Below are 7,882 nucleotides of genomic sequence, written 5' to 3'. Positions count from 1 at the left end.
TCGCGGTTTACTATTACCTCCTCTCTTAACTCTTTTTGTTTGTTTTACCATACTTTCTTCGATTTCTTCTCTTTCACAGGCCTTCGCCTTGTCCCGTCACGTGGGAACACATCAGTTTGCACACTCTTAATCTTAACTGGTTTTTTTTGTTTGTTTTTTGTTTTTGTTTTTCTTTTTTTTTTGGTACTGGAGATGGAACCCAGGGGCATTCTACCTCCGAGCTACACCCACGGCCCTATTTTTTATTCTTTATTTTGAAACAGGCCCTCACTGAGTTGCAAAGGACCTCACTAAGTAGTAGCTGAGGCTGTCCGTGAACCATTATCCTCCTGTCTTAGCATCCCAGATGCTGGATTACAAGCCTGCGCCACCACGCCCGGCTCAACCAGTATTTTAATGTGACTAAAGGCCAAACGTTCAATCTTGGACATGCGAATAATTGTTTCTGCTTCAATTATGAAGAAAAATAAGTTAATGGCCCATAATCGGTCCATTAGTGGTAGCTCAGTCCAGTAAATTAATGGGCAGTCTTGGGCGGTGTTGTTCAATTGAGTAAATGACAGCTGTGTTCAAAGATCAAGATGTTATATTCAAGACAAACGGTGATTGGAGGTGAGCAGAGAAGGAGTGGGCTGGTTGATGATCCTTGCATCAGGAAATAGTTAATGGGTAATGTGGGCACCGAGATTAATCAGACCACTCCTTGACCTGACCAAACTCAGAGTCTAGGGGCAAGAGTAACAACCAGCAGACTGAAATGCTTTAGAAATGTATGTTTAAAGGTTATGTCATCAAGGAAAAGAAAGAACTGCCCACCCATCTCTATGGCAAACAAGCATGGACTACTGGCTCCTTCCTGGAAACTCAACCCCAAAGAAATAAGAATGAGCCAGATTTGGTAACTTGTGCCTATAATCCTAGTATTTGGGAGGCTGAAACAAGAGGATCACAGGTTTGAGGATAGCCTCAGCAACTTAGTGAGACCCTGATTCACAATAAAAAAGGGATGAGGATGTTGTTCAGAGGGAGCGCAGGTTCAATTCCAGTACCAAAAAAAAAAAAAAAAAAAAAGAAAATGGATTGCAGGAGCTAACAATAGCAACCAAGGGAGGATCCCCCAAAAAGCACACACACACATTGATGTCTATCTTTAACTAGAGGGTGTGAGCAGAGGAGAACTGACTACTGACTGGATGAGGAAAGGATTCCGGAATATAAACTGTTCAAAGGAGTCAGGAGCAATGGTACACACCTGTAATCCCAATACTTGGGAGGCTGAGATAGGAGGATTGCAGGCTGCAAGGCCAGCACACAGTATTTTAGTTGAGACTGTTTTAAAATAAAAACAGGAGGAGGGCATGGTGGGGCACACTTGTAATCCCAGTACGTGAGAGGCTACGACAGGAGGATTACAGGTTCACAGCCAGCCTCAGCTACTTACTGAGGTTCTCTGCAATTTAGTGAGACTCATTTCAAAATAAAAAAAAATAGGGCTAGGCATGTAGCTCAGAGGTGGAATACCCCAGGACCACAATAAATAAATAAATAAATAAATAAATAAATAAATAAATAAATAAATAAATAAATACAAACATAAATCAGGGCTGGGTGTAGCTCCATGATAGAGCACCCTTGAGTTCAATACCCATTGCTCCCCCCAGAGCATTCAAATATCCAGATGTTCTATCCAGGGCAAGGGTTCTGTGCTTGCTTCTCCTCAGCACTGCCTTGAACCTGCCATTTGCCAAGACAGCAGTAACAGCCCTGGCCTTTAGTGCTAAGGGAATCTGATCAAGGGCAAAGCAGCATAAAAGCCCAGCAGAGGTAAAGGGTAAGAACAAGTGCGAACTAGTTACCTGTAGACAGCTCTCCATAACCTCCAGCCCCTGGTTACTAGAGTTGTACAGCCCCTCCCCAGATGGGCCTCTCCTCCTCTTCAAGTGCTATGCTCTGGCAGTGCTCCAGCCGAGAGAAAGGGTGACTTTTTGTAATTCCACTGCCCAGAGGGGACTGCTCTTTTTGTGATTGGCACAATGTGTATGGAGAAAGAGAAGTTTAGTTACATAATAAAACACTTGGCCACATAAAACAACAGTTTCATTATATCTCAGGATTCAGATGCTCAGCTCCGAATTGGTCTCACTTGTGGTCAGTCTCTCATGCCTGTGTCTCAGGTGGGGGCTTAATGGTGGATACCTAGCACCTTGATGCTGCCAGGCCTGAAAAATGTCACTTCTTATTTATTCTGTCCATCAAAGAAAGCACAAGGTGGGTGTGATGGCATATGCCTGTAATTCCACGACTTGGGTGGTTGAAACAAGAGGATTGTAGGTTCAAGACCATCCTCAGCAATTTAGTGAGACACTCAGCAACCTAGACCCTGTTTCAAAACGAAAAATAAAAAATGGCTGGGGGTATAGTTTGGAGGTAGAATGCCCCTGGGTTCAATCCTTAGAACAACAACAACAAAAAAAAGCCAGGCGTGGTGGTGCACGTTTATAATCCCTGTGCTTGGGAGGCTGAGACAGGAGAATCACACAGGTTCGAAGCCAGCTGGCTTAAGAGACCCTGTTTCCAAATTAAATATAAAATAGGTCTAAGAGTGTAGCCTGGAGGTAGAAGGCCCCTGGGTTCCATCCCCAGTACCACCAAAAAAAAAAAAAAAAAAAAAAATGTTGGGCTTGGTGTGCATTTGTAATCCCTGCATTTGGGAGGCTGAGACAGGTTTGCAATTCACGGATAGCCTCAGCTTTTTGCAACCCCATGAGACCCTGTTTCAAAATAAAGAATAAAAAATAGGGCTGGGGGTGTCTCTCAGAAGTAGAATGCCCCTGTGTTCTCTCCCCAGTATTGCAAGAAGAAGAAGAAGAAGAAGAAGAAGAAGAAGAAGAAGAAGAAGAAGAAGAAGAAGAAGAAGAAGAAAGCAATCACAAGCCTAATCTAGATTTAAGAGGACAAAGAGAGAAGCGAAGCTAGGAAGACACACATAAGAAGTGGTGGACTTATTTGGAGCTATCTAGCTAGATTATCCCCATAAAGTGCTAGAGTCCCCAAAGATGGGCAGTGTTGGTCAGACTGGCCACAGTGGAAATTCATAAGAAAATGCCAACTGAAGTAAGTCCCAACGTTTATTTGCCAGAAAAACTGGGTAGAGAATCCACAAATCTTTTTCCAGCAGGAAAGCTCATGGGAAGCCAAGCCATAATAGAGTTTGCTTGGTGAGCCTGAAATATGAACTCATAGAGTTGTTCAGTTCTGGTAGTGTGATACCTACTCTCTAGAGCTGGAGGTTTGGTGTCCAGGGCCTAACTTTGATAATCAAAGTCCTTCACCCCTATGTGGTGCTAAGGACATGGACATGCTGGCTGTTTGCTTCCTCTTCTCTGCGCTCAAGGCCTCCAGGCCACAGTTTCCCTTAGAGCTTAGTATAACTGACAAATTTTCAAGTCCCAATCATTTCCCACTTTTCTCAGTCAATATTCTTGCTGCTATAATCCAAAACAGTTGACCACACAAGTCACAGGAAGGAAAATGTATTTGCTCACAGGTTTTGGAGATTTTTGGTTCAGTCCATATGAGGTTAGGATCTGTAGAACTCAGGGTGTGGCAGGAGGAAGCAGAGAGAGGGGGAGCAAGGTCTCTGCTCTCACATCACAAAGGCAGAAACAGAGAGAGAGTCAACAAACAAACAGATTAAAAGACAAAAGCAGAGCCAGGTGTGGTGGTGAACACGTGTAATACCAGTAATTGGGAGGCTGAAACAGGAGGATTGCAGGTTCATGGTCAGCCTCATCAACTTAGTGAGGCCATCTGCAATTTAGTGAGACCCTGTTTCAAAACAAAGAAATAAAGTTGGGCCGGGAGTGTGGCCTGGAGGTGGACTGCCCCTCAGTTCCATCCTTGGTAACACACACACACACACACACACACACACACACACACACACACACACAAGAGTCCCTAAAGCCACATCTCCAGGGACCCACCTTCTCTAACCACACCCCACTAGCCTAGGTTACCACCCAGTAAATCAATTATGATGAATTTATCCACTGATGAGATCGCTACCCTCATGATTTCATTACATCAGCTCTGAACATTAAAACATGACCTCTTCAGGGTACATTCTATATCTAACCATTCATTCCACCCCTAGCCTCTGAAGAGCTTATGCCCATTTTAGAATGTTAAATGCATTTAGCCCTTCTCCAAGAATTCCCATAGTCTCAACAGTTCCAACATCACTCAAAAGTTCCAAAGTCCGACGACCCCTCTGAGACTCAAGGTGAACTCTCAGCTGTGAGCTCCAAGAAAATTTAAAAAGAAGCAAGTTACATGCATCCAATGTACAATGGCACAGAGTAAACATTTGCATTCTAATAGGGAAGAACAGGGCCATAGAAAAAAGGAAATGGACCAAAACAGGGTAGAAATCCAGCATGGCAGGCATTGATCCTGCAGCTCCATTTCTGGCATCTGGGGCACATGGTGGTGAGATGTGATCTCCGTGGGTCCTTAGCAATCCACCCCGTGTTCTCATTGATTGTAATTGGCAAGATACTCTGTCTTTGAGCCTAGCTTCATGGCGCTCAGCTTTCAGCCTTTCCTCATTGTCATTTCATGTTTCTGGTATTTCTAAATCTCAGGGGTCTTTCTTGCAACCTTGGCTTGTGAACCTCACAGCTTCACATATTGCCCCATTCGCTACTGGGAGGGATTCTAATCCTGCCACGTTGCCTAGATTCCCAGGTCTTCCTTTGAAGTTTGGGGGTACCCCTTTTTCCAGCAAATCCATCATTATTTGAGCTCCCAGTTTCACCATCAGCAGGAGAAGTAGTTATGCCCCTTTCAATCACTGCTGCTGTGTCCTTTTTAAACACAGCTGCCACTGGGCCTGTCTCAATTATGACCACCTCTGGGTCTGTCTCAGTTCTGGCCCTTAACACCATGCCCTTTCAATCACAGTCACCACCACCGGGCCCATTTTTTATGGTTCTACACTTTGGCTTGAACCGCCTCAACTACATTCCTTTCTTTTTTCCCATGCAAAATATTCAACACCCCTTCATTCATCTTACCTTCTTTCATAGCACTGTCTCTCTGGGCCCAGCTTTACACATGCCTTTCTACTCAAACTGCAAATCTATAAATAAAGTCTGTGTGCTTTATAGATTTGCAGTTTGACTTTGCTTTCTGCTTCCAAAATTCCAAAATGAACAATTAGCTAAATACAGTCATCAATATCCATAATGCGGTTTAGATACTTTACTGTTTTAAGATTTCCTTCACCCGTTTAATCAGTCCATCACCTTTAAATTCAGCCCTACATAAAATTTCAAGACACGGGCAAAATGCTAAGTTCTTTGCCAGAATTTAACAAATATGGCTTCTAACCCATTTCCCTATGGAGTCCTTGTTGCTCGCAAAATCTTCTGAGCACAGTCTGGCCCTTCCAACTCCCTCACATAAGCCAGTTTCAAAGATTCACAGTCCAAAATGTCAGACTTAGAAATAACAGTGACCCCACTTCTCTGATGATAATTTCTGTGTTGGTCAATATTCTCATTGCTGTAATCCAAAAAAAAAAAAAAAAAAAAAAAAAGGTCACACTGCCTCTGAGTTGCTATGGCTGAGTGGAGCGCAGAAGGCAGCTGACAGGTGCTCCTTCCCAGGCCCTGGCAGCTGGAGCTTGGCGAGGTTGGCAGCCTCCAGCTCACATCCCCACATCCTGGCCTGCTAAGCTCCAGGGCCACACAAGCCATGGAAGAGGGGGGAAGATAAACGAGAATAAATAGGGGCACCACTGCAAAAGCAACAAAAGCCTGGTGGTGTCCCACATGCAGCACTGTGTAGTGCGGTATTTTCCCAAGTTTCCTCCAAATAGGAAGAAGACCTGAGAGGAGGTGCTCCAGTACCTGCAGAACATAGTGGACTTTGGCAAAACTGTCACAAAAAGGTTTGGGGGGACATCTATGTTCATTGTGGGGACCTCCCCTATCATCAGCTTGCGGTGTGTTTAGGTGAATAGAGAAATCTCAGGTGAAGCTGGTGCAGCAGGTGGGAGCAGAGACTGGAGCAAGGCATTTGGGCCAGATGGAGAAGGCTGGTCTCCTGTGGGCGGAACCCCAGCACTCTTGCTACATCCTCTGAGACGTCTCAGAAGTCACCATCCCTCCACTCTGGAAACATGAAAAGTCAGGGAAGATGGAAGTTGTTCAGCTGCCTTTAGAATTTGTGAAACAGCTGTATTTAAATCTACAGTCTAAGCCAGGCTTGGTGATGCACGCTTGTAATCCCAGCACTTGGGGACAGCCTCAGCAACTAGTGAGACTTTCATCAACCTAGCAAGACCCTGTTTCAAAATAAAATAAAATAAAATAAAATAAAATAGGTCTGGGGATGTAGCTTGGAAATAGAATGCCCCTGGATCTAATCCCTAGTGCCACACACACAGACAGTCTGACAAACCAGCATCTCTTGTGACAAGGACCTGGACACTTTCAGTGGTTATGCTATGCGCCTTTTCAACTTAACTAGACTTCAGACTTATCACTTTGCAGAGCACTGGCCGATTCTGTGTGTAGACATTGAGTGAGCATGCTGGCCTGGGGTCCCCTGGAGACATTTGTATGATGTGATGAGGGAAGTTTGATGCTGCTGGGAGCTGGATGTGCACACAGCTTCTCTGGCTGTTTCTCCTTGACACTCACAGCTCTCGATCATCTTATAGTGATGTGTGTGTTTAAAGGTAGCAACTGGGAAGTGGCAGCAGATGAGTAAATACTGCCCCTTGATCTCTACTCAGAAAACAAGCAGAGAATGCACTTTGCCTTGAAGAGCTTGCTGGGGGAGGTGCAAAACAACGTGAAGATATTTAAGAATGGTGAGCTGATTTATGGCTGCAGTGATGCTCAGAGCCCCGTGGCAGAGTGGAGGGAGCTTGAGCACCACCTGAAGCCTTTATTCTTTCTTACTAACAGCCTGGCCGGTAGGCTCCCCACTGCACACAGGCCATGACCCATGAGCTGGTACATGTCATCATGTGGGTGCTGCTAAGCAGCCAGGAGAAGGGCCGGGCCATCCCCCTGAGACCTGTGCTTTGGGGCCCCTGCAACTGTGATGCCAGCTCTTTCAGAAGGAGCCTGCACTGACAAGGTACAGATGTTGGACCTACTAGATATCAGAGACCTCTACCCTATGTACAACCAGGTTGAGAAATACCTGGAAGAGTGTCCCGAGGAGAGAAAAAGGTTACAAATAGATGGGCCTTACAATAATGTGCTTTACCAGAAGCCACTTGATCTGTCTACCAAGGATAATGGGACAGTGGGCTTTGTGTTAATGAAGGTGTAGCAATACTAAGTCACCATGACTGCCAAGGACTGCTCCACCAGGACTGTGCTGTCTCTGTGTCTACAGGATGCAAGTTCTGATCAGAGGCCTGTTGTTCCCTCCTCGAGGTCCTAGTTCGCATTCTCCTTGTCCCTGCTGAACTTGGACCTCAAGCCCTATGAGAGCATTTCTCATCAGTATAAACTGGACCATAGCTATTTACTCCAAGACCATGTGTGCCAAAGACAATGCTGTGATGTCTCCTGCTTCAAGGAAAGCGAGGTCTACATGTTAGTTCCCCACCAGTCTAACCTCTTGCCCTGGAGTGTCTTTGAAGCTTGAATGTGAACGTCGAATGGCAGAGCTCTTGTCTATTGTGTGGATGACTTTTGGCTGTGAATTTTTTGGCTTTTAACCCATTGAGGTGAGATTGCTTTTTGGAGACATGGAATTAAAGAGTATTAGAAACATCTTCCAGGATAAGGCATGTAGAACATGAACGCTGTGTCCCAGGAAGCCACTCATATGCTAAGCCCTGGGAGGATATATC

General features: G+C 45.0%; 1 pseudogene across 1 annotated transcript; it reads left to right on the top strand.

Moving 5' to 3' along the window:
- The first annotated feature begins 556 nt into the window (after positions 1-556).
- On the top strand, positions 557-7,674 carry LOC308265042 (inositol-pentakisphosphate 2-kinase-like; annotated as a pseudogene). Its single transcript has 3 exons — positions 557-612; positions 6,472-6,591; positions 6,713-7,674. The product of its transcript is annotated as an inositol-pentakisphosphate 2-kinase-like (transcript).
- Positions 7,675-7,882: the final 208 nt, after the last annotated feature.

The sequence above is a fragment of the Muscardinus avellanarius genome (genome assembly GCF_963383645.1).
Source record: "Muscardinus avellanarius genome assembly, chromosome: 7".
Taxonomy (NCBI): Eukaryota; Metazoa; Chordata; class Mammalia; order Rodentia; family Gliridae; genus Muscardinus; species Muscardinus avellanarius.
Note: the sequence above shows the minus strand (reverse complement) of the source record. Positions and strands in the feature narration are given on the sequence as shown.